A 22,553-nucleotide genomic window follows, 5' to 3' on the forward strand; every position below is an offset into this window, starting at 1 on the left:
GGTGATAAACGCACCAGGCAATCAGCTCCAATATGCACACTGGCAGTTAGGAGCTGCCTGGCTGGTGCGTTTATCACCTTGCACTTATCACTGGTTTATCACTACCTTACGCCCTCTCCTGGTTAATACATCTGCCCCACTGTATGTAACATCAGATGTGCCTACTGTACTTGTGAGAGGGGCCTGGAGCTATAGCTGCTGTCAGTTCTCTCCTTATCCCCAGCTCTGATTCACAGCCCAAGTATGTGAGCGGGAGGGGGGGAATAACATATAGACGAAGAATGCAATACAGGAATACTCCTATTTCTCAACTATTTAAAATATTCGCCTGGCATCTTTTTACATGTAGCTGAGATTACTGCAGTGTAAACTAACGTTCTTTCAGGTACAATTCACATATCTCCGAGAAGAAAGATAATATTATATTATAGGGAAAAACGTGTATTAGTCAACGTAAATTATTTGCAAAAATAACACTGCTGTGTTTTCAACACTTCATTTCTGTGTATAGTGGCATGAAAAATGACTAAGGCTGGGATTTGGAAAGCTAACATTATGTCATTGAGTAATTGAAGGTTTTCTCTTGTTAGTTACAGTCCCACTAGAAGACGCTTGTCAGGTCCAATCATCCCTTCCTTGTAATGACAATTGTCCCCCGGGGCAGGGATGCATAATGAAAATCTGTAGAGAATGAAAAATGAAGCAACAATTACATATACTTTTAGTCTATCAGTGACAGATTGCTGTGTAATACTCACCACTCATTTTTTACTATTTATACATAAACATTCTAACAAATGACAACAGCCGGCGTACATAAGTAATGATGATGCAGCTACTGTTTCTATCTATGTAAATAGAGCCTTCTGGGCAGAAATCTTAAGGGTACGATCTGTAGGTGAAAGTTTAAATATACAAATTCTGTCATTTTCACCCTAAAGAAGAATTCCACAACTACGTTTGTTGTTTTGGGTGGAATTTACTTGGACGAGATAAAATGAAAGGTCTGCTTATCTGTGGTCAGCCGCTAGCCTCTAGATTTGGAGGGTTACAACGATCCATTGATGTGATTATTACCTTCTATTGCTAGCTTGATTGAAGCAGGTAACAGTGTTAGTTCTCAGTTACTGTCCCAACAACGCTGTTGGAATGAAAGAGGACCACCTTAGTAGGAGGCAGGGGTTAGGTCTAATGATATGCTTGTGGTCAGGATGCCGGCAGTCAGAGTACCAACCGTGGCATCCCGATGGTAAGAATCCTGTAAGGGGCAAGGTACAGTAAGTACACTTATCCTGCCCCAATGCCCACCTATCCCTAACCCTCCCTTCCTGCAGCATAACCCTAACTCTCCCCAGTGGTGCCTTAACCTAACCCTTCCCCCCTTTCCTGCAGCCTAAACATACCCCCCCCCCCCCCGTAGTCTAACTCTAACCCTCCTCGGGGGTGCCTTAACCTAACCCCCCCTTTCCCGCAGCCTAAACATACCTCCACTCCCCCCCCCCCCCCCATTAGTCTAACTCTAACCCTCCTCGGTGGTGCCTAAACCTAATATGGGGTGGGGTAAGGGGATGCATGTGCTGCCCAATACAAAATGTTTTTGTGTAAAAGACTCTATGAGTACTGATTGGGATGACAGTCTTAATAATATGGGTATTATCTGTTTATGTAAATGTATAATATGTACATATATATATAATATAATATAAAATGCCATAATATGTTTTATTTGTATTGTGTGTATTGCATTGCACTATTGCAGTAGGTTGCTGGACTGTGCCCGCAGGAGTTATCCCGGCGGGGGGGAGCAGACAGAGAGAGTGGGGATCACGAGCGGGTAGGCGCGGGGGAGATGAGGCGGTTGGTGGCGCAGAGAGAGAGAGGTGAGGAGAGCGGAGGAGGTGGACGGAGACTACCTTGCAGCGAAAGTGCCGAGGGTGGACGAGAGGACCGGGAGAGACGGGTAGGAGACAGCAGCGGCCAGTGGCATCACTTTGCAGGAGGACAGGAGAGAGATAAATAGACAGCCATCGACGCTGCGTGGTGTGGATAGGATATCATACCAGCCGGGGACAAGCTTAGGGAGTGCAAGACCGTGGACGCGGACCTGGACGGCCATGATTTACGGGAGAAGCTCCCCTGCCCCCTGATTACTGACTTGCCTATCTGTGTTCAGACTGCAAATAACTGGCCAGGTGTGATATTGCCTTAGGCTGGCTTCAGAAGATGGAATCCACCTCGGTAGGTGCAAAACTAGTAGAGGAGGGTTATCGTGTTTAACAGTGCAGTATAGCCAGAGAGCATATTGGCATCCGCTACTCCTAGGGGAGGAGTCGGGGGAGTTGCACTAACTGTAAGAGAAAGGCACTGCCTCCGGACTTGCTAACCTACTTATAGTGCCATTAAATATATAGTTACCACCGGAGGGCACAGTCTACAAGAAACTGTTAGCCTCTCATAACTGAAGGCATTGTCGCACATACCCCCTGCAGTGCAGTGAATAATTATAACTATAATAGCACGAAGGCTATATATATATCTGCAGGTCCACTCCGCTCAGATTATACAGGTGGAAGTAAAGACCACCGAAGTGTATTGAAAGTGACTATATGCCGGTTTGCTGCTCATGTTATTAATTAAGAGAATTGCTCTCGTAATACAAACAAAGAAGTGACTATGCTGAAATAATAAGACACTCACCTGCTATATGTACCATAATATATCCCTCAGTTAATAAGCAAGAGCCATACCTTCCACACACTGGGAAGTGATCAACAGCTCAGATGCTGCTGGATAGCAAGATACTGATACAGAGTACAGTTATAATAGCTACTAAACTGAGAAAGAAGACAGACAGTCCACGGTTTAGTGTATATAAAGCCAACAAAGGCTGTTTCAAGGAGTAACCATAGGAGCATGCTGTGTTGTCCTTAGGATACATATACCCAGGTTGGTCTCTGTAAATCCGGCTACTGTTATAGCCTTCCTGAACTCTTAAGAAGAGGATTCCAGTGCTTCAGTGGCCAGGGTAAAGTAGGGTCCTGCCAGCTATACTATTGTGCAATCCTGCTAGTCTTCGTTCCCCTGTTGTTTGGGAACACTACTACTGCCTGCCTACGGAACAGTGAGTACAGTCATCAGGATTAGGACCCTTGATCCAAGCTGGATTTGAGAGCTGGCCTGGAAGACCATCTCCCCTGTTCTCTACCTGAGTGAAAATACATATCACTCCGTACCTGCTCACAATCCCGCAAATTGCAGAGAGACAATCCACCATCGGTGATACCGGAATGGTGGCAACTATTGAACTATAGTAATTTTACAGAGTACTCAAGTGTGATACAATACCTAAGGATTTACGGTAACAATATATGAGCTCAATACTTTTGCTATGGTACCAAGGTATAATTTTTTTGTATCTGCATGCACTTGGTTATGTATAGTTTATTATTAGGGGATATTTAAGATAAAGGATAGAGTAACAGTATCAATATCAATTAATCATTATCTTTATCTTATGGTATTGTATTGTTGATGATAATACAGTGGAATATAAATAGGAAAATAAAGTGATATTACTTACCTTTATTGTGATCCGTGGAAAATTGGAGAGCTGGTAAAACCTGCAACACAAAACCAAGGTACGTCACATACGGTTCCTCCCTTCGGTAAAATTATCCTTAGACATCTATATATATATATTGTGGGTTCTCCCAAGCTAGCTCACATCCCATACTTTATCAATTCGCTCCATTAGCTTGGGTGGAGGCACTAACGATCAGTTAGACGGACGGGTTCTCTCCATTGGTAGAGATCCATCCTATAGCAAGGGTTACATTTGTTTGGGTGGGAGTATATATATATATATATATATAATGTCATGTATAGTGACACATGGGGTTGCTCTAAACAGTGGGGGGGGGGCCATTGACACTGGGGGTAAGGGTGAGGCTCTGCCACTGGGATCTATTACCACTAGAGGGGTGGGGATAGATAACGCTGAGGATCTTTTGCCACTGGGTGGGCTATTTCTGATAAGGGGTGGGAAGTAATTTTACAACGGGGTGCTATGGACACGGGAGGACGGAGGGGTTTTAAAAATCCCTATGTATATATATATTTTTAAATCAAATATTTCAATATATTGTTAAAAATACTTTTCAAACTTTATTACATTTTTTTTTAGATCAAATTTTATTAAAAAAAATTGTAAAAAAATTGTCAGTTAAGTGGCTAAGGGTAATGTCACATACTGTAGTGCTACAAAATACTAAGGGGGTATTCAATTAGCTCTGCCATTTCGGAGATATCGAATTCACCCCCCTACGTCTTTAATTGCGGCCATTTTCGCCCGACTTTAAGGCCAATGCCTTTCACTTCTTTTTTTTTTTGTGAAAAGGCATTGGCGGAAAATGCCTCAAAATCATTGAAAACGGAACGCGTTTTCGCCAGCGCTGGTACAAAAACATGTGGATTCGTCGATCCACATTTTTTGTCCTGCTGAATTTTTTCGCCTAGGCAAAAAAACGGACCTGCTATTGAATAGGGTCAATCCTCATTCACCCTAAAAAATAGCGAAAACTTACTTTTTTTTTGCATAGGCAAAAAAACAGCCCTAATTGTAAGTACTGACGTCTGAGCATTTGCAGCTCTGGCAAAGGAAATTCAGACATTAAGAGCTGTAAAACCTCTGGTATTGTGTAGAATGTGTGACATTACCCTAAGGGCTTTGATAAAGTGCTAATGATTTTATTATTATATTAATGTTTTATCTAATGCTATTCCATCAGCTCTGCTATCATTTATTGGCAAATAAATAGCAATTTAAGCATTTTGCTTTTGGTCATTGTTTTTTATTATTAATTACAACCTAGACTTTTATCCATTGATTCCTGGTAAATTTTATTTTATTTATTGTATGTTGCTATTTTGACATCTTTGTAGTGTTTACTCACTCTGGCAGTAAGGTGGTGTCTGTCTTTTGTGTCTGATATACAGCTGCTTTAACTTGTTCATTGGGCAGCTTTAGTTTTTAAGCTTATATCAGGCATGTCCAAACTGCGGCCCTCCAGCTGTTGTGAAACTACATATCCCAGCATGCCCTGACACCGACAGAGAATGCTAAAGCTGTGTCAGGGTATGCTGGGATGTGTAGTTTGTCAACAGCTGGAGGGCCGCAGTTTGGACATGCCTGGCTTATATACTGCATGTGTCCGGTTGTCTAATCTTAGACTTAAAGCAACAAAACAAAACAAATTACATATTTCATAGCCATTGTTTCTATTCGCACAATAAAAGCATAAGGAAGTTTAGAAGCTACTCATATAGACCTACCAGAACACAAGCGTGGTAGAGAGACTGTACCACTGTGACAATAATCTGCCTGGGGGCTCGTTCACATGACCAGTTTTGCTGCTTTGCAAGTTACAGAAACCCCTGTGAGCACTACACCCTATGGAGCGGCAGTGTCTGTGCTCAGAGGTGGCTTTAGGCAATGGTTCCTTTGTAGTATCTATAATGCATGGCAAGAAACATTGCTCATGTAGATTGATTCACTGCAACTCCACCCAAAATAATGTGAAAGGATTTATTCACCTGCCTATGGGCAATACATAGTAAGATGATAGCACTACACCCCCCTCCCCCACCCCCCCCCAAATGCCTCAACTGTCTGCAGAAATGTCGGCACTCCTCTCTGTGACTCGCTCTCTGGAAGTACAGCAATCACAGTGTTGCAATGTTGGTTTTGTACAATGCTTGCAGAATAGCCCATTTTCTATAATGGCTGGTTGGCTAAACTGCTTACCCAAAGCACCAATAACACTAAAGTAAATCAGTATCAGTAGCTTGTATACTTATGACAATTCTGTAACATGGATATACAGGCCTGAAATTTAATGTATACTGAGTTCGGTCATTTTGTACTGGTAGCGTTCTTCTAACACATTGGAAAACCGTACAAATTTTACCATTATGGTCCTGCTTTAAAGGCACACGACCCAATTTGTAGGGGTGTTGGGAGGTACTCGTTTACCTTACTCTGCAGTGGTATGCCCCCGGGTGTCATGGATTATATTATTATTATTATTATTACTATTATTATTATTATTTTTAAAAATTTATATATATATATATATATATATATATATATATTTAACTGGAAATTTTCCTTTAAAGCCACCAGTGTGAAGATACAGTGTGTATTTATTTATGAAGGATTGTGGTATGTGTAGCCTATGCATTAAGAGGTCTATTCAGACCTGGACACTGCCACGCATTCGCACGCAGTGGCCGCATCCAGGGCGTCTGCACACGTGCAGCAGCTATAGTGCGCGTGTGTGACCCTCCACCATGTGGCCACATCCCAGAAGGATGCGGCCGGAAAGGTGATTGATAGCGGCAGCCGTGGTGTTTAGGGGACATTGATGTGGTGTTTAGTGGACGCGGTCTGTACAATGCAGGCGTCTCTAAACTGTTTTCGGGGGTAGCTGCGTGATGTCACACGCAGCTGCTCCGAGAATAAAAATCGCACCGGACCACCTGCCAGCGCAGGCAGGGGTCAACCTCTAATCGATGTGTTTGCAATTAAATTACCAAATGCATCATGGGGCAGCGTCTCGCCCTGTGCTGTGCGGCCCCCAGCATGTGAGTAGAAGGAAGCAAGATCTGCATCCATCTCTGTATAACCCCCTAGGTATGGTTATACTGTACCTTATATGTGAGAGAGCTGTATTTCTATATTTATTCATTGCCAATTATTTATATAGCGCACACATATTCCGCAGCGCTTTACAGAGCGTATTTCAGTTATTCATATCAGTTCCGGCCCCAGTGGAGCTTACAATCTATATTCATTGGAAACACATATACATTTTTTTTGTAAAATCCAATTACCATACCAGTATGTTTTTGGATTGTGGAAGGAAACATAGTACCTGGGAGAAAACCACACAAGCACGGGGAGAACATACAAACTCCATACAGATAACCTCTTTGTGGGAAGTTAATCCAAAACCTCAGTGCTGTGAGGCAGCAAGTTAACCATTGTGCCTCTGTTACTATAATGACTATGGCAAGCTAGCCTTAGGATACCGTAATATATCAGTCACGCTCCTCGTGAGTGTGTTCTGGGTGGATTTGATACAGAAGGGAAACCATGTATTATGGGGATTGTTGATGCTTCTGTAACTATTCACATTGGCTTATGTAGAAAATGGACACACTTTGATAAGGATGCATCCATCATTAACAGCTAAGTCACTGCTTAAGGTCCATTCAAGGGGTTATGTGAAAATGAACCAACAAAAAACAAAAAAAAGTTGTGTATATTTAGTATTTCATCTCATGGTCCCCACCTCGCCATTAACAATCTTACATATTTGTCATTTTAGTAAGTTTTGTTTTGTATTAAACTTTATATAAACTATATATATATATATTTATATTTGATTTGCATGACTGTGTTCTATGAGGTACTGTAAATGAAGTTTCCAAATGTATTGAAGAAAACCATTGTGTGAAATATGGTAAATTATACACATATTATGCACATTGCAAAGCGTATACATTGCCACGTCTTGTTTAGACGGTTTCTGGTGTTGTCTGGCCATAAGGCTCCATTTAGCATTTGCAGAACCTTATTAACAAATCAAACAAACCTGAGACGTCTTATTTATCTGATAAAACAATATGTCAAGGTTAGAAATTGCAATCATTCGTTCGTTATTCTAGGCGGTTAATCAATTACATGGTGGAAGGAAGTTTCCTACCTTCCCACTCTCAGGGGGGGTAATGTATTTTGTCAGCAGTATAAGCTGTGCCCCCTCATTGCTAAAGAGGAATGTTGGTGTGTCTCTCGGTGAAACAAAGCACCCTGCCGCTGAGAGGAGTGACGGTTTCTGTCCCCACTTTGTGGAACTCCATTATCCTCCTGCGGCAGTGCTTAACCTCATTAGCATTTGTTTATGTTTCCTTGTGAACAGTCTCAGAGAAGTCTGACACTCAAGGGGGGTACACACGGAGCAACGTTTACTTAATTTCTAAGCAATCTGACTAGAATGCTTAGAAATTAAGATCACATCACTCTGTGTGTAGGGGTGTTGGCGACAGCGATGCGCGGTCCTGTGCGTCGCTATCGCCGGTGCTAGATTGGCCTGCCTGCGGGCAAAATCTAGCAGGTCTCTCATTTCACCACTGGGTGAAATGAGCGGCTCCCCGTGTCCATCGCCCCCTCGCTCAGCACATCACGCGTTTCGCTCAGCACACATCTCCCTCCACATCTTCCGTCTGTACAGCCCTTAAGGGGGTGGTGCTGGTCAGTCCCAATGTTCCCCTGCCTTCCAGGCGATTCCAGTGCACGTTACTAGGGGTACAGTGCATCCAGAGAGTATTCACAGCGCTTCACTTTTTCCCACATTTTGTTACAGTATGTTACAGCCTTATTCCAAAATGGAATAAATTTATTTTTTCCCTCAAAATTCTACACACAATACCCTATAAGGACAACGTGAAAAAATATTTTTTTGAGATTTTTGCAAACTTATTAAAAATAAAAAACTAAAGAAATCACATGTACATAAGTATTCACAGCCTATGGCATGAAGCTTAGAATTGAGCTCAGGTGCATCCTATTTCCACTGATCATCCTTGCGTTGTTCCTACAGCATAATTGGAATCCACCTGTGGTAAATTCAGTTGATTGAACATGATTTGGAAAGGCACACACCTGTCTATATAAGGTCCCATACTTGACAGTGCATGTCTGAGCAAAAACCAAGCATGAAGTCAAAGGAATTTTCTGTAGACCTCCGAGACAGGATTGTCTTGAGGCACAAATCTGGGGAAGGGTACAGAAAAATATCTGCTGCTTTGAAGGTCTTAATGAGCACAGTGGCCTCCATCATCAATAAATGGAAGAAGTTCGGAACTACCAGGACTCTTCCTAGAGCTGTCCGGTTGTCTAAACTGAGCGATAGGGGGAGAAGGGCCCTAGTCAAGGAGGTGACCAAGAATCCGATGGTCACTCGGTCAGAGCTACAGCATTCCTCTGTGGAGAGAGGAGAACCTTCCAGAAGGAGAACCATCTCTGCAGCAATCCACCAATCAGGCCTGTATGGTAGAGTGGCCAGACGGAAGCCACTCCTTAGTAAAAAGCACATGGCAGCCCATCTGGAGTTTGCCAGAATGCACCTGAAGGACTCTCAGACCATGAGAAACAAAATTCTCTTGTCTGATGAGACAAAGATTGAACTCTTTGGCGTGAATGCCAGGCGTCATATTTGGAGGAAACCAGGCACCGCTCATCACCAGGCCAATACCATCCCTACAGTGAAGCATGGTGGTGGCAGCATCATGCTGTGGGGATGTTTTTCAGTGGTAGGAACTGGGAGAGTCGTCAGGATAGAGGGAAAGATGAATGTAGCAATGTATAGAGACATCCTGGATGAAAACCTGCTCCAGAGCGCTCTTGACCTCAGACTGGGACGATGGTTCATCTTTCAGCAGGACAACGACCCTAAGCACACAGCCAAGATATCAAAGGAGTGGCTTCAGGACATCTCTGTGAATGTCCTTGAGTGGCCCAGCCAGAGCCCAGACTTGAATCCGATTGAACATCTTTGGAGAGATCTAAAAATGGCTGTGCACCAACGCTTCCCATCCAACCTGATGGAGCTTGAGAGGTGCTGCAAAGAGGAATGGGCAAAACTGCCCAAAGACAGGTGTGCCAAGCTTGTGGCATCATAATCAAAAAGACTTGAGGCTGTAATTGCTGCCAAAGGTGCATCAACAAAGTATTGAGCAAAGGCTGTGAATACTTATGTACATGTGATTTCTTAGTTTTTTATTTTCAATAAATTTTCAAAAATCTCAAAAAACCCGTTTTCACATTGTCATTATGGGGTACTGTGTGTGGAATTTTGAGGAAAAAAATTAATTTATTCCATTTTAGAATAAGGCTTTAACATAACAAAATGTAGAAAAAGTGAAGCGCTGTGAATACTTTCCGGATGCACTGTATATTTACTAAGGTGCGGGTTTATATAAGTGGAGATGTTCCCCATAGCAACCAGTCATATTCTAGCTATTATTTTGTAGAAGGTGCTAGGTAAATTATAAGCACCTTAAGTAAATATAGCCCCTAGAAACTAGAATCTCCTCTTCATGGATCTGACCCGAAATTGTCATCTCATGCCTGGCGGTCATAGATGGTCACCACTGATACGTGATGCTTTAGCAAAATACCACTGTGCAGGCCTGCAGCAAACTTTGATCAATGTAGTATGGCTATGTACACACCATGCTCTGTGCGCACTCACAGTATGGCTCGTATGAGTGGCATTCTTATACATGGTGACCAAACATCTTTTCAAAAAAACAGCTCATGGTTTCCTATGGAAAAGTAAATAAGTGCTGAATGGACCATGATCACTACTTGATGTTTTTTTTACATGGTCAATCCACTATTTCATTTAAACACCATGCTTATTTCTTTATAGTATTTATATGACATGATGTTGAAGCTGTATTCAGCTTGTAGCTGAATGGAGCTCACACTGAATGGATCACGGATGCTTAATCCGTATGCTATTTATGCAGCACTAAAGGTGAAGTGTACTACCTTGCTTCCATGGAGTGCTACTGCAAAAGTAGTGGGTTCTAAATGGATGTTGTCTGTCATGGAGTGCACAGCATTCATTTGGATGTTGGTTACCATAATAGATGTAAGTGGAACACTTCACTTACCTAATCTGACAAATTAAACTTTAAGCTTATACAGGTTGAGTATCCCATATCCAAATATTCCGAAATACGGAATATTCCGAAATACGGACTTTTTTGAGTGAGAGTGAGATAGTGAAACCTTTGTTTTTTGATGGCTCAATGTACACAAACTTTGTTTAATACACAAAGTTATTAAAAATATTGTATTAAATGACCTTCAGGCTTTGTGTATAAGGTGTATATGAAACATAAATGAATTGTGTGAATGTAGACACACTTTGTTTAATGCACAAAGTTATAAAAAATATTGGCTAAAATTTCCTTCAGGCTGTGTGTATTAGAGATGAGCGCCGGAAATTTTTCGGGTTTTGTGTTTTGGTTTTGGGTTCGGTTCCGCGGCCGTGTTTTGGGTTCGACCGCGTTTTGGCAAAACCTCACCGAATTTTTTTTGTCGGATTCGGGTGTGTTTTGGATTCGGGTGTTTTTTTCCAAAAAACCTAAAAAACAGCTTAAATCATAGAATTTGGCGGTCATTTTGATCCCAAAGTATTATTAACCTCAAAAACCATAATTTCCACTCATTTTCAGTCTATTCTGAATACCTCACACCTCACAATATTATTTTTAGTCCTAAAATTTGCACCGAGGTCGCTGTGTGAGTAAGATAAGCGACCCTAGTGGCCGACACAAACACCGGGCCCATCTAGGAGTGGCACTGCAGTGTCACGCAGGATGGCCCTTCCAAAAAACCCTCCCCAAACAGCACATGACGCAAAGAAAAAAAGAGGCGCAATGAGGTAGCTGTGTGAGTAAGATTAGCGACCCTAGTGGCCGACACAAACACCGGGCCCATCTAGGAGTGGCACTGCAGTGTCACGCAGGATGTCCCTTCCAAAAAACCCTCCCCAAACAGCACATGACGCAAAGAAAAAAAGAGGCGCAATGAGGTAGCTGTGTGAGTAAGATAAGCGACCCTAGTGGCCGACACAAACACCGGCCCATCTAGGAGTGTCACTGCAGTGTCACGCAGGATGTCCCTTCCAAAAAACCCTCCCCAAACAGCACATGACGCAAAGAAAAAAAGAGGCGCAATGAGGTAGCTGTGTGAGTAAGATAAGCGACCCTAGTGGCCGACACAAACACCGGGCCCATCTAGGAGTGGCACTGCAGTGTCACGCAGGATGTCCCTTCCAAAAAACCCTCCCCAAACAGCACATGACGCAAAGAAAAAAAGAGGCGCAATGAGGTAGCTGTGTGAGTAAGATAAGCGACCCTAGTGGCCGACACAAACACCGGGCCCATCTAGGAGTGGCACTGCAGTGTCACGCAGGATGGCCCTTCCAAAAAACCCTCCCCAAACAGCACATGACGCAAAGAAAAAAAGAGGCGCAATGAGGTAGCTGTGTGAGTAAGATAAGCGACCCTAGTGGCCGACACAAACACCGGGCCCATCTAGGAGTGGCACTGCAGTGTCACGCAGGATGTCCCTTCCAAAAAACCCTCCCCAAACAGCACATGACGCAAAGAAAAAAAGAGGCGCAATGAGGTAGCTGTGTGAGTAAGATAAGCGACCCTAGTGGCCGACACAAACACCGGGCCCATCTAGGAGTGGCACTGCAGTGTCACGCAGGATGTCCCTTCCAAAAAACCCTCCCCAAACAGCACATGACGCAAAGAAAAAAAGAGGCGCAATGAGGTAGCTGTGTGAGTAAGATAAGCGACCCTAGTGGCCGACACAAACACCGGGCACATCTAGGAGTGGCACTGCAGTGTCACGCAGGATGTCCCTTCCAAAAAACCCTCCCCAAACAGCACATGACGCAAAGAAAAAAAGAGGCGCAATGAGGTAGCTGTGTGAGTAAGATAAGCGACCCTAGTGGCCGACACAAACACCGGGCCCATCTAGGAGTGGCACTGCAGTGTCACGCAGGATGTCCCTTCCAAAAAACCCTCCCCAAACAGCACATGACGCAAAGAAAAAGAAAAGAAAAAAGAGGTGCAAGATGGAATTGTCCTTGGGCCCTCCCACCCACCCTTATGTTGTATAAACAGGACATGCACACTTTAACCAACCCATCATTTCAGTGACAGGGTCTGCCACACGACTGTGACTGATATGACGGGTTGGTTTGGACCCCCACCAAAAAAGAAGCAATTAATCTCTCCTTGCACAAACTGGCTCTACAGAGGCAAGATGTCCACCTCATCATCATCCTCTGATATATCACCGTGTACATCCCCCTCCTCACAGATTATCAATTCGTCCCCACTGGAATCCACCATCTCAGCTCCCTGTGTACTTTGTGGAGGCAATTGCTGCTGGTCAATGTCTCCACGGAGGAATTGATTATAATTCATTTTAATGAACATCATCTTCTCCACATTTTCTGGATGTAACCTCGTACGCCGAATGCTGACAAGGTGAGCGGCGGCACTAAACACTCTTTCGGAGTACACACTTGTGGGAGGGCAACTTAGGTAGAATAAAGCCAGTTTGTGCAAGGGCCTCCAAATTGCCTCTTTTTCCTGCCAGTATAAGTACGGACTGTGTGACGTGCCTACTTGGATGCGGTCACTCATATAATCCTCCACCATTCTTTCAATGGGGAGAGAATCATATGCAGTGACAGTAGACGACATGTCCGTAATCGTTGTCAGGTCCTTCAGTCCGGACCAGATGTCAGCATCAGCAGTCGCTCCAGAATGCCCTGCATCACCGCCAGCGGGTGGGCTCGGAATTCTGAGCCTTTTCCTCGCACCCCCAGTTGCGGGAGAATGTGAAGGAGGAGATGTTGTTGACAGGTCGCGTTCCGCTTGACTTGACAATTTACTCACCAGCAGGTGTTTGAACCCCAGCAGACTTGTGTCTGCCGGAAAGAGAGATCCAAGGTAGGCTTTAAATCTAGGATCGAGCACGGTGGCCAAAATGTAGTGCTCTGATTTCAACAGATTGACCACCCGTGAATCCTTGCTAAGCGAATTAAGGGCTCCATCCACAAGTCCCACATGCCTAGCGGAATCGCTCCGTGTTAGCTCCTCCTTCAATGTCTCCAGCTTCTTCTGCAAAAGCCTGATGAGGGGAATGACCTGACTCAGGCTGGCAGTGTCTGAACTGACTTCACGTGTGGCAAGTTCAAAGGGCATCAGAACCTTGCACAACGTTGAAATCATTCTCCACTGCGCTTGAGACAGGTGCATCCCACCTCCTATATCGTGCTCAATTGTATAGGCTTGAATGGCCTTTTGCTGCTCCTCCAACCTCTGAAGCATATACAGGGTTGAATTCCACCTCGTTACCACTTCTTGCTTCAGATGATGGCAGGGCAGGTTCAGTAGTTTTTGGTGGTGCTCCAGTTTTCTGTACGTGGTGCCTGTACGCCGAAAGTGTCCCGCAATTCTTCTGGCCACCGACAGCATCTCTTGCACGCCCCTGTCGTTTTTTAAAAAATTCTGCACCACCAAATTCAAGGTATGTGCAAAACATGGGACGTGCTGGAATTGGCCCAGATTTAATGCACACACAATATTGCTGGCGTTGTCCGATGCCACAAATCCACAGGAGAGTCCAATTGGGGTAAGCCATTCCGCGATGATCTTCCTCAGTTGCCGTAAGAGGTTTTCAGCTGTGTGCGTATTCTGGAAACCGGTGATACAAAGCGTAGCCTGCCTAGGAAAGAGTTGGCGTTTGCGAGATGCTGCTACTGGTGCCGCCGCTGCTGTTCTTGCGGCGGGAGTCCATACATCTACCCAGTGGGCTGTCACAGTCATATAGTCCTGACCCTGCCCTGCTCCACTTGTCCACATGTCCGTGGTTAAGTGGACATTGGGTACAGCTGCATTTTTTAGGACACTGGTGACTCTTTTTCTGAGGTCTGTGTACATTTTCGGTATCGCCTGCCTAGAGAAATGGAACCTAGATGGTATTTGGTACCGGGGACACAGTACCTCCAACAAGTCTCTAGTTGGCTCTGCAGTAATGATGGATACCGGAACCACGTTTCTCACCACCCAGGATGTCAAGGCCTCAGTTATCCACTTTGCAGTAGGATGACTGCTGTGATATTTCATCTTCCTCGCAAAGGACTGTTGGACAGTCAATTGCTTGGTGGAAGTAGTAAAAGTGGTCTTACGACTTCCCCTCTGGGATGACCATCGACTCCCAGCAGCAACAACAGCAGCGCCAGCAGCAGTAGGCGTTACACGCAAGGATGCATCGGAGGAATCCCAGGCAGGAGAGGAATCGTCAGAATTGCCAGTGACATGGCCTGCAGGACTATTGGCATTCCTGGGGAAGGAGGAAATTGACACTGAGGGAGTTGGTGGGGTGGTTTGCGTGAGCTTGGTTACAAGAGGAAGGGATTTACTGGTCAGTGGACTGCTTCCGCTGTCGGCCCAAGTTTTTGAACTTGTCACTGACTTATTATGAATGCGCTGCAGGTGACGTATAAGGGAGGATGTTCCGAGGTGGTTAACGTCCTTACCCCTACTTATTACAGCTTGACAAAGGGAACACACGGCTTGACACCTGTTGTCCGCATTTCTGGTGAAATACTTCCACACCGAAGAGCTGATTTTTTTGGTATTTTCACCAGGCATGTCAACGGCCATATTCCTACCACGGACAACAGGTGTCTCCCCGGGTGCCTGACTTAAACAAACCACCTCACCATCAAAATCCTCCTGGTCAATTTCCTCCCCAGCGCCAGCAACACCCATATCCTCCTCATCCTGGTGTACTTCAACACTGACATCTTCAATCTGACTATCAGGAACTGGACTGCGGGTGCTCCTTCCATCACTTGCAGGGGGCGTGCAAATGGTGGAAGGCGCATGCTCTTCACGTCCAGTGTTGGGAAGGTCAGGCATCGCAACCGACACAATTGGAGTCGGACTCTCCTTGTGGATTTGGGATTTCGAAGAACGCACAGTTCTTTGCGGTGCTACTGCTTTTGCCAGCTTTAGTCTTTTCATTTTTCTAGCGAGAGGCTGAGTGCTTCCATCCTCATGTGAAGCTGAACCACTAGCCATGAACATAGGCCAGGGCCTCAGCCGTTCCTTGCCACTCCGTGTGGTAAATGGTATATTGGCAAGTTTACGCTTCTCCTCCGACAATTTTATTTTAGGTTTTGGAGTCCTTTTTTTACTGATATTTGGTGTTTTGGATTTGACATGCTCTGTACTATGACATTGGGCATCGGCCTTGGCAGACGACGTTGCTGGCATTTCATCGTCTCGGCCATGACTAGTGGCAGCAGCTTCAGCACGAGGTGGAAGTGGATCTTGATCTTTCCCTAATTTTGGAACCTCAACATTTTTGTTCTCCATATTTTAATAGGCACAACTAAAAGGCACCTCAGGTAAACAATGGAGATGGATGGATTGGATACTAGTATACAATTATGGACGGGCTGCCGAGTGCCGACACAGAGGTAGCCACAGCCGTGAACTACCGCACTGTACTGTGTCTGCTGCTAATATATAGACTGGTTGATAAAGAGATAGTATACTCGTAACTAGTATGTATGTATAAAGAAAGAAAAAAAAACCACGGTTAGGTGGTATATACAATTATGGACGGGCTGCCGAGTGCCGACACAGAGGTAGCCACAGCCGTGAACTACCGCACTGTACTGTGTCTGCTGCTAATATATAGACTGGTTGATAAAGAGATAGTATACTCGTAACTAGTATGTATGTATAAAGAAAGAAAAAAAAACCACGGTTAGGTGGTATATACAATTATGGACGGGCTGCCGAGTGCCGACACAGAGGTAGCCACAGCCGTGAACTACCGCACTGTACTGTGTCTGCTGCTAATATATAGACTGGTTGATAAAGAGATAGTATACTCGTAACTAGTATGTATGTATAAAGAAAGAAAAAAAAACCACGGTTAGGTGGTATATACAATTATGGACGGGCTGCCGAGTGCCGACACAGAGGTAGCCACAGCCGTGAACTACCGCACTGTACTGTGTCTGCTGCTAATATATAGACTGGTTGATAAAGAGATAGTATACTCGTAACTAGTATGTATGTATAAAGAAAGAAAAAAAAACCACGGTTAGGTGGTATATACAATTATGGACGGGCTGCCGAGTGCCGACACAGAGGTAGCCACAGCCGTGAACTACCGCACTGTACTGTGTCTGCTGCTAATATATAGACTGGTTGATAAAGAGATAGTATACTCGTAACTAGTATGTATGTATAAAGAAAGAAAAAAAAACCACGGTTAGGTGGTATATACAATTATGGACGGGCTGCCGAGTGCCGACACAGAGGTAGCCACAGCCGTGAACTACCGCACTGTACTGTGTCTGCTGCTAATATAGACTGGTTGATAAAGAGATAGTATACTCGTAACTAGTATGTATGTATAAAGAAAGAAAAAAAAACATGTGCATCAACAAAGTATTGAGCAAAGGCTGTGAATACTTACGTACATGTGATTTCTTAATTTTTTATTTTTGATAAATTTGCAAAAATCTCAAAAGAAAACGTTTTTCACATTGTCATTATGGAGAATTGTGTGTAGAATTTTGAGGGGGAAAATTAATTTATTCCATTTTGGAATAAGGATATAACATAACAAAATGTGGAAAAAAGTGAAGTCCTGTGAATACTTTCTGGATGCATTGTACAACATTGCATGTCCTGTTTAATATACAGCACAAGGGTGGGTAGGAGGGCCCAAGGACAATTCCATCTTGCACCTCTTTTCTTTGCATTGTGTGCTCTTTGGTGCATTTTTTGGCATATTTTGTAAAACTGATATCCTGTCTGCCAGTGCAGTGCCACTTCTAGATGTGCCACTTGTTTGTTCCACCCACTTCATTTGCTTAGCTTAGTCATCCAGCTACCTCGGTGCAACTTTTTGGCCTAAACTGGATGAAAACAACAACAAAACTGTGCACCCTCTAGTACTCTGACTCTATTACGCTAACAGGCGCCGGCTGCAGAGGAGGGGGCCCCGATAGCGGAGGTTGGACACGGGCCTTCTCCTCTGTTAAGACGCCCATGTTTGGATCTGTATCTCCTTCGTGTTTTGGATCTGTGTTGGTTTTGCCAAAACCGCCCTTGCGTGTTTTGGATCTGTATTTTTTTTTAAATCATACAAACAGCTAAAATAACAGAATTTGGGGGAGTTTTTGTTCCTGCAGTATTACAAACCTCAATAACATTCATTTCCACTCATTTTCCAGTCTAATATAGCAAAACTACAACTGCTGTCAGTCACAAACGGGGGGCCGCCCAGCATGCTAATGTTGGCAAGTGATGTGATTGCAATTCAATTGCGTTGCATCGCTAAATAAAGTAAGCCCCTTGCCTCTGCAGCCTGGCTGTGAAAGCAGTCGGGCCGCTGCCATGTTTCCCTTTGCAACAGGCACATGTGATTTCATGTGGCCGACCCAATAACGGCCCTTGCCTGCCCTTGTTTTCACAGCACCACCATTGCAATGCTGCATTGCCGCCCGGGGAATGCCTCTGCCTGTCAATCTGGCAGAAGTGTTGGCATTACTGAGATGCGGTCACATCTCCCTGCAAGCGCACGCGCTGTGCAGCTAATGCACGTGCACACTGTGCCGGGACACAGGGAAATGCGATTGCATCGCAGCAGCGTCTGCTGCTAAATAAGACCCTTATACACATAGTGCCACACAGTAATAGCACTACTTATACACATAGTGCCACACAGTTATAGCACCCCTTATACACATAATGCCACACAGTAATAGCACCCCTTATAAACATAATGCCACACAGTAATAGCGCCCCTTATACACAATGTCACACAGTAATAGTGCCCCTTATAAACATAATGCCACACAGTAATGCTCCTTACACATATGCGAAGGGCTACAATCAAAAAATATGGGGCCCAATACAAATGAAACATGCAGGACCATACACCCCATGAACGCCTAATGATCCTCCACCTGCCAATGCCCAGTTTGCCCCTAGGTGTAACGTGAATCCTGGCACTCAAAGAAGGTGAATGCACACACATTATTGAAGTACGATATGTACGATATGCTATCAGGGCTCCCCACATGCATAACAACAATAAAGATCATTTATAAAACATATAAAAATGTAAAAAAAATAATGCTAATTCAAAGAATAAAGCGTTTATATATTTTCATTTATTTTTGTGGCACAAGTACTATGTTTTTAATAACTTCCCACATGCAAGTCCCTGGCATTGGTTACCGCTGGTGATAGCAGTGTTATCTGGAAATAAAAAGGGTGGAGAAGGTGTGGTGAAAGAAGAAAATAAATGGGGGGAGTTAGATTGGAGAAGTGGGGCAACAGATAAGATGAGGTGACAAGTGGTATACAGGGACAAAGGTAGATAAAAGTGATAAGTAGACAGAAGCACACATGGAGAGTGGGAGCAGAGGCACATATTGGTGGTGGGAAGCACACATGGGGGAGCAGATGCATACATACACACACGGGGGGATCATCAGAGTAAGCACATACAAAACTAGAGAGACAGGGTAGGAGACTGAGGCAAGAACACAGAGGGTATGGGGACTGGAACAAAAGGCAGTAGACAGAGGTGGGAATTTATTTTGATAGGGACTTACATGGCTGCATTATCCTTGAACTAGACTGTGGTCCAGCAGCAGCACAGGAGATCTGGACAAACAAGAGAAAGCTGGGTCAGCAAACATAGTAGTGTAGGGGGCCGGGAGACACATAGGGCAGGTTGGAATACATTCTGCAGCAGAGAGCGCACCAATGGCAGGCCCTTCTCCCTCATGGTCTGGGTATTGTCCATTCCCTTTCACAGTGAAGTGGGCAGCGGCAGAAGATGGCACCATACACGGCTGCGTATCTTGTGTATAGTGCTATCTCCTCCATCTGTCCGTTTCACTGACCTGTCACAGTTTAATTTGTGGCTGGCCGCCTGCCTTCCAGTGCCTCCCTGTGATCGTGCCACTGTGCCCCGCAAATCGCCACTGCTGCCTGTTGTCAAGCTGAGCCGGCCCTAGGCTTGGAATGCCCCTAGGCATTTGCTTAGTTGTCCTATGTCTGGGGCCAGCTTTGGCTTCCAGCTGCCATAGGTTATAGGTGAGGGAGCGCGGACGCCTCCTTCATTTTTAAAGTGCTTCACTCCTCTGTACTTACCATACCCCAATGTATTCAATTGTCCCCTAAATATATATACAATTCTCATTATTGCAGTAAGATATTTTAGTAAGGGAGTGTCACTATTAAGTGGATGAATGATCATTTTTTTAACTATGCAGACTATCCTTCATTGCCTGAATGTCAGCAGAATTTTGTATCTCAGCGCATCAGTAGCAACAGACTGATTGTGGCAGGCGCCCAACAAGCTGCTATCAACACAAGTGTCAGAAGGGGTGAGATTTAAAATTCTCTCGCCAGCAGGAGATAACCATTATCATGGCATCTGTGGTGAGGTAAGTACCAGTGACGTGCAGTGGGGTGAGGCAGAGCCTTTCCTGTCACGCTAATGTTTCCACTAGAGTTTTGACTATTTCAAGTATATGAAAAATGCTTTGTATTATTGTAATTATTTTTATAGTCAAAACTCTGGAGTGAAAAAAATCTATGGCTGCTTATCTTTTCCACACATCTCTGATCAAAACTCACCAAATTTCCAGGAGTTTATACTGCTGCACCTGTGTATAATGCTCACATGTACCCTTTGGCTCATGTATTGTGTGTAAATCTGGCTCTGGTTCTAGCCAGTGCCTCCTGAGCCATTTACCTCACTGCACGTCCCTCGTAAGTACCTACTGAGAAGTGGGAGTCCTGAAATCCAACCAATAGCTCTTTATCATGACAATGAGTAAAGTTCCTCACAATGGGGGTCATTCCAACCCGATCGCTCGCTGCAATTTCTCGCAGCGCAGCGATCGGGTCCTAACTGCGCATGCGCCAGCGCCGCAGTGCACCGGCGCATGCCAGCCGTCGTTGCCTAGCGATCGCCTCTGAGGCAGAGGCGGTCACTGGGCGGGAGGGGGATGGACAGCGGCGTTAAGCCCGATGGGGGGGCGGGCCGTGGTGGCTGCGTGATGTCACACGCAGCCGCTGCGAGCCTGGGAGCGACAAGTAGCTCCCGGCCAGCGCGCTAAAGCTGTGCTGGTCGGGAGCTACTCTTGAAGTGCAAAGGCAACGCCGCTGTGCGATGCCTTTGCACTACTGCGGGGGGGGAGCCGCACTGACATGCGGGGCGGGATAGCCCTGTGCTGGGCGTCCCCCCGCATGTCAGTGTGAATGATCGTAGCTGTGCTAAATTTAGCACAGCAACGATCAACTCGGAATGACCCCCATTGTATCCCAGGTCTCTGTACATCATTTTTATAGAAGGGGTTAACTACTTTGGAACTACTCCATCTCTCCTGTATCCTGCCCACAGCAGCAGCAGCAGATAGAAACATCACTCCCAGGTTATCCCTGTTATCTGCTGATAGAAGCCAGACTGCACTATAAATGTGATTACTGCCAATGCTCAGGACTCATTTCATTCAACCCTGTTGTAGAGTTGAGTATAAGGTTTCTTTGCAATTTTTATTGAAAGGGGGGAGGGGGTCTAACTATCTACCTATCTATACATATACCATATATATCATACCTCCCAACATCTTAATGGGTTGAAGCGGGTGTGGCCTATTGAAGAGGGGGCGTGGCTTCACGGGAGTGCTGCAATTGTGAGCCACACCCCCGTTTTCATCAGTGTGGGGCATGCCCAGCGCCAGGGCCGTCTTAACAGCAGTGTGGGCCCCTGGGCACAGCACTGCACTTGGGCCCTTACCCATCCTCTAGCGGTAGGGGTGGTGGGTGCTATCAGCGGCAGCTTTGATGTTCCGCGCGCCGTAGGGTGTGTTCTATCTTCCACTCAGCATGTAGGACCTGGAGCAGTAATTTCTGCTAATTACTCCTTTACTGCACAGATGGTGGGAAATGGGGCGGGAGGGAGAACACTAAACTGTAGAAGGGGGCATTGGGCTGAATGAAGGGGCCTTGGTACATGACTTCCAGGGTGGTATGGGGTGTTTAATATAGGTAGGGGAGGGGTCTTTAGTAGAGATGAGCGCCGGAAATTTTTCGGGTTTTGTGTTTTGGTTTTGGGTTCGGTTCCGCGGCCGTGTTTTGGGTTCGACCGCGTTTTGGCAAAACCTCACCGAATTTTTTTTGTCGGATTCGGGTGTGTTTTGGATTCGGGTGTTTTTTTCAAAAAACCCTAAAAAACAGCTTAAATCATAGAATTTGGGGGTAATTTTGATCCCAAAGTATTATTAACCTCAAAAAACATAATTTACACTCATTTTCAGCCTATTCTGAACACATCACACCTCACAATATTATTTTTAGTCCTAAAATTTGCACCGAGGTCGCTGTGTGAGTAAGATAAGCGACCCTAGTGGCCGACACAAACACCGGGCCCATCTAGGAGTGGCACTGCAGTGTCACGCAGGATGTCCCTTCCAAAAAACCCTCCCCAAACAGCACATGACGCAAAGAAAAAAAGAGGCGCAATGAGGTAGCTGACTGTGTGAGTAAGATTAGCGACCCTAGTGGCCGACACAAACACCGGGCACATCTAGGAGTGGCACTGCAGTGTCACGCAGGATGTCCCTTCCAAAAAACCCTCCCCAAACAGCACATGACGCAAAGAAAAAAAGAGGCGCAATGAGGTAGCTGTGTGAGTAAGATTAGCGACCCTAGTGGCCGACACAAACACCGGGCCCATCTAGGAGTGGCACTGCAGTGTCACGCAGGATGTCCCTTCCAAAAAACCCTCCCCAATCAGCACATGATGCAAAGAAAAAGAAAAGAAAAAAGAGGTGCAAGAT

At 45.0% G+C, this 22,553-nt stretch overlaps 1 long non-coding RNA gene across 2 annotated transcripts in view; it reads right to left on the reverse strand.

The window, feature by feature from the left end:
- Positions 1–409: 409 nt before the first annotated feature.
- The window catches only part of LOC134927307 (uncharacterized), a 36,661-nt gene continuing 14,517 nt past the window's right edge, over positions 410–22,553 (reverse strand). The window contains exons 1-3 of one of the 2 annotated variants that reach the window (XR_010177608.1): positions 19,314–19,366; positions 3,581–3,620; positions 410–681 (exon numbers count right to left, since the gene is read on the reverse strand). This is a non-coding gene — a long non-coding RNA (uncharacterized LOC134927307). Of the gene's footprint in view, positions 682–3,580; positions 3,621–19,313; positions 19,367–22,553 lie in introns of those variants that run through there. The other variant, XR_010177606.1, reaches the window with a different exon arrangement.

This window comes from Pseudophryne corroboree, chromosome 1 (genome assembly GCF_028390025.1).
Source record: "Pseudophryne corroboree isolate aPseCor3 chromosome 1, aPseCor3.hap2, whole genome shotgun sequence".
Lineage (NCBI taxonomy): Eukaryota > Metazoa > Chordata > Amphibia > Anura > Myobatrachidae > Pseudophryne > Pseudophryne corroboree.